Source organism: Marmota marmota, unplaced genomic scaffold, assembly GCF_001458135.2.
Source record: "Marmota marmota marmota unplaced genomic scaffold, marMar, whole genome shotgun sequence".
NCBI lineage: Eukaryota > Metazoa > Chordata > Mammalia > Rodentia > Sciuridae > Marmota > Marmota marmota.
The window spans coordinates 11,712,314-11,717,529 of record NW_025999941.1 but is presented as its reverse complement, the minus strand read 5'-3'; positions in this window follow the sequence as shown (position 1 = coordinate 11,717,529).

Sequence of the window (5,216 nt, the reverse complement as noted above, 5' to 3'; positions counted from 1 at the left end):
AGTCCTTCATAAACCACCTGCATCCTGAGGTCGGTGGCTGGGGCTCACTGGGTGGGCCTGAGCCATCCTGGGTGGGGAGACACCGGAACCGCAGCTCTGCAAGGGATTGTCACTAAAGGGTCCAGCTGTGCAGGAGGAAATGCCCAGAGGGAGGGAGCTGCCAGCCCGGTGGCTGTCAGAGAAGGGGTCCTGGAGGAGGCTGCGTCCCCGTGAGCCCACCATGGAAGGGCAGGAGCAAGATGGAAGCTGGACAGGCCTGGAAGGGGCAGCGGGTGGGTGACAGGACCAAGGGGACACGGTGAGCACAGACCAGCCTTCTGAGCCAGGCAGAGGGTCCTGGACGTTGTCCTAAGTCAGTGAGACACAGAGATTAAAGCTGGGGATGATGTGACCAGATCCACATATTAAAAAAAAAAAAAAGTCCTGGCAATCATATGGAAAATGGAGGCAGGGAGGCCAGTGAGGAAGCTGCTGTGTCCTCCAGGGACAGAGGGTAGTGGCCTGGGCCCAAGGACAAGGGCATCAGAAAAAAAGGGGGGGGCGGGGCCCATGCCAGAACTATTAAGAAGGTAAACAGATAAGATCTGAGACTGACAGTTCTCATGCGGTACGCCAGCCTCCAAGAACTTCTGCAGGCTAATGGTGGCCTCAGCTCGCTCCCGGCCATCGGGCCCCGCCCCCAGCCCCAGAGAGTCCTGTGCTCTTCCCTCGGCCAAGGCCACTTTTCCAAAACTGTAAGTCTGATCCTCACCAGCAGGTGGCAGCCCGAGACAGAAAGGGAAGGGCGGCGAGGCTCGCCTACACTGGGCTCTGCAGAAAGAGAAGTGGGTATCTGGACTTCCCAGTGGGCAGTGGGTGTATCGCTACTTTTTTGTTTTTGGTACCAGGGTGACCCAGGGGCACTTAACCACTGATCCTCGGTCCTCTTTTGTATTTTATTTAGAGACAGGGTCTCGCTGAGTTGCTTAGGGCCTTGAAAGCTGAGGCTAGCTTTGAACTTGCGATCCTCCTGCCTCAGCCTCCCGAGCTGCTGGGATTACAGGCATGCGCCACCTCGCCCCGCTCATTGGTATTATTAATAGTGACATCATTGCCTCGCTGCCATGGAGAAGTCCTGTTTTCCTGAGGCCCTGCCCAGAGCTTTACATGAATTACCTCCTTTCAACCTCATAGCCTCATGGGATAGGAAAACCAGGTTCAGAGAGGTCAAATGACTTGTCCAGTGTCACACAGATAAGGACTGGAATCCCAGTTTGCCTCCATCACTACTTGAAACAGGTCCTTCAGATCTACCTGGCCCTAAAAGTGCTGGGAGGTAAACAATGTTTCTTCCTCTTCTCTCTCCTCCCCTTCCCCTTCCTCCCCCACTCCATAATCCTGCTCCTCTTGAAGGCTCTCGAAGATATCTGAAGAGTGCAGAGACCCTCTGGGTCAATGTGCTCAGCCTGCACCAGGATGGCTTTGGGAGAGAGGGACCGGGAGTGACTGGAGGGGTTTTTAAACCTTCTCACACTTGTAAGCCTTGCTTCTTTCCACAGGGTTATGGGTCAGAAAGGAGTGGACACTCATACCCACTTTGCAGATGGAGAAAGAGAGGCTAAGAGATGTGCCCAGACCACCTAGTGAGATAGGGCAGAGAGGCATGGGGACCTCCTTGGCCATCCACCACCAAACACCATCCCGTAACTCACCGGGGCCAGTGTGTCAGGAACCTCGTCCACACTGGGTACTACGCTAGGCTCCAGGGCCACGCTCATCCCTCCTGTCACACCACGGGGTCTGGATGTCACCTTGAGACCCTAATCCTACCCAGACTGGGCTTCAGAGCCACTTGAGGGACCCGGATTTCTGTGCAGCTGATAGGTCGTGTTTCCGCAGGGCTCCAAGCAGATGGGGGAACATTAATAAACGTGTAGCACCCCCGTCTCTCCTCCCACCCCACCTTGAGCAAGCTGGTGGATAATTATGGGATGGCTGCCCAAGGAGTCTGATCTTCAGGGTTGACTTGGAGCATGTTCACTACCCCAGCTGACTGCCAATGTAGCCATTGCCCTTTGCAATCTTTCAAGCTCTCTCCTTTCTAAAGGGGAGAAGCCGTGCTCCAGCCCCGACTGCAACAGTGAGTAAAGGGGTGGAGTCAGGCGAGGCAGGGGGTGGGGCCAGGCAAGTCAGAGGGTGGGGCCAGGTGAGGCAGAGGGTGGGGCTAGGCCAGGCAGGGGGTGGAGCCAGACGAGGCAGGGGGTGGGGCCAGGCGAGGCAGCGATTGGGGCCAGACGAGGCAGGAGCTGGACCAGCAAAGCAGGGAGGAAGAAGCTGCGAGTTTGTCTGGCTGGAGGGGTGCTGGGAGTCAGAAGAAATATAGTAACAACAGTGACCAATAAAGTTAATCATTGTCCTGTGCTGAGCTCCTACAAGAAGTCAGGGCTGTACTCAGCATTTTGCATACTTGGGGTATTTCATTTCATCCTGCATCTTTTATTTGTGGAATGGTTACAATGTATCCCTCGCTGTTCTAGACCCAATAGGTAAACTGACGACCCAGAGAGACCAGGTCTCAGCTTTTGTGAGACGACCATTCCAGGCAGGGGAGAGAGACCATAAACCCAGAAATAATATCATTTCCATTGCTAAGTGGTGAGAAAGAAAGAAATTAGCAAACAGAGAGCCGGGGAGGCTCCCTTGCAAGGGAGGTCAGAGAAGGCTTCTCTGATTTGAGTCCAAAGGAGAAAAAGGAAAGAATCACATAAAGGTCAAAAAATGAGCCAAACGCAGTGGTGCATACCAACAGCTGGGGAGGTTGAGGCAGGAGGATCGCAAGTTCAAAGCCAGCCTCAGTAATTTATCAAGGTGCTAAGCAACTCAGCAAGGCCCTGTCTTTAAATAAAATATTTTTTAAAGGCTGGAGATGTGGCTCAGTGGTTGGAATTTAACCATTCCAGGTTCAATTCCCGGTACCAAAAATTTTTTTTAAAAAATAAATAATAAAAAATGAGGGTGGGAGGATGGACGTTCAGGCAGCAAGAACAGCAAGTGCAAAGGCCCTGTTCTGGGAGCCACAGGTGTCAGGGAGAGAAGGGAGCAGAATGAGATCCAGACGCTAGGTCAGCCCTGTGGGGAGGGGTCAGGCTGTGTTCTGTTGGCCTCCACCAACCACTGCCATGTAATCAGTCCTCTGTATGCTAGTGGACAGGGAAGGACGGTGAGTCTCCCCGCCCTCACTCCTGGGAGAGGGTCTTGTACTTTCAAGCTGCTGTTCACGCTCTGTTAATAATACTGTTTTCCAGATGCTCTGCATGGAGCTTTTCTGGAATTACTTCATTTCAACTTCATTGCACCATGGGGGGAGGGGTCATCTAGCCCCAGATTACCTGTGATGACCTCATCCTATGCTTGGTCAAGCATAAGATCACAACCCAGCAGGGGATAGGGTCCTTAATAGAATAATGGCTTCAAGTGCCCAGACCTGGCCCTTTTCAATCCTGTACAGGTAAATGATATTCTCTCTCCTTCCCTCTCTCTCTCTCTCTCTCTCTCACACACACACACACACACACACACACTCACTAAGGCACAAAGAGGTCAAACCATGTCCTAAGGCCACACAGCCATGAGGGACAGAGCTCCAATTCAAGCCCAAGGTAACTCTAATCTTAACCTCTGATCCAGGCTGGTGTCAAGAAGGAAGGGGTGTCGGGAGGCTGATGCAGGAGGATTGAGTTCAAAGCCAGCCTCAGCAACCTAGCAAGGCCCTAAGCAACTCAGCAAAAACTCTGTCTCTAAATAAAATATTCAAAAGGGCTGGGGGGGGCTGGGGATGTGGCTCAAGCAGTAGCGCGCTCGCCTGGCATGCGTGCAGCCCGGGTTCGATCCTCAGCACCACATACTAACAAAGATGTTGTGTCCGGCGAAAACTAAAAAATAAATATTAAAAGTTCTTTCTTAAAAAAAAAAAGGCCAGTCTGGGCAACTTAGCAAGAAGACCATGTCTCAAAACAGAATAAAAAGGTCTGGGGATGTAGCTAGTGGTAGAATGCCCCTGAGTTCAATTCCCAGTACCACAAAAACGAAAACAACACAACCCTGGGTGGTTTTGATTTCACCTAGAAACTCCCTTGAATTCCTGCTGCTGTTTCCTGTGGCTTCACCCAGAAAGGACTCCCTGAGCCGCTCTGAGCTTAATTTTCAGGCTCCCCACATTCCAGTAATGTCTGAATTCTCCTCTTGACACAGAGCAGTTTGTCAATGACCCAAATCAAGCTTGATGATCCAGTGATATCAGTGAACCATTGTTCAAGTCATTGTTCTTGATTCGTGTAATCCATAACTGTATGCAGAAATGAAAAGAAGGGGGCTGCCTGTTTCTAAAACTAGGGAAGCAATTTATCTAGCTGCACAGAGTTCGGCAACAGCAGAACCAAGACTGGATTTGGGTTTTTCACCACTCCCAACCAATGTTCTTTACCATGCGGGCCTCCCTGTTTTTGTTCCAGACGACCTCAGTCTCCCCAACTAAACCTAAATGGGTTTCTATGTTGAATCTCATTTGATCTCTCATCCACCCCAGTGAATGATGAGACAGTTGAGGGGTGAAAGGCATCAGTCAGAACCCAGAAAGAACGAGGGTGTGGGCGAGGGAACAGGGCAGGGTAAAGGGAGCAGGCTATACAGCCCCTATGTGGTACACACACGTGATAGATGACCGGAGTCCTTGCTTCCCCAATGTTGAAGAATAACACCAGAGAAGCACACCGAGGCAAGGTCAGAGTGGAAAATTAGAAGTTTATTAAAGGACAGCAGAAATGACTTCTCCCGGAGGAAGAAGGGGACCCAAGAGGTGGAATCCGTTGAAGGGCAACTGTGTTCCCCTTTTTATAGTTTTTGGTGATGGCATGTAGGTCCGAAGGGTTGGGACACCGGTGGGCCAAAGAAGTAATCTGGGCAGGAAGGACTTCTGAGGCAGCCACTTCAAGTGTTCTGTTCATTAACACTTCTTTGGGATGGGCTATCTTCAAATCTGCTGGGGCTGTTCATTAACATTTCTTTGGGATGGGCTGTCTTTAAATCTGTTGGGGGCTGTTTCCTGGACTTCATTAACATTTCAAGAGTTTCTCAACTTTTCCGGGAATTCATTCTCATGGCCTCCATTTTAGATTTCACTCCATATTAGACCCGATTTACCTAACTACACTGACTACCTAATTTTAAATCTGGCTTCA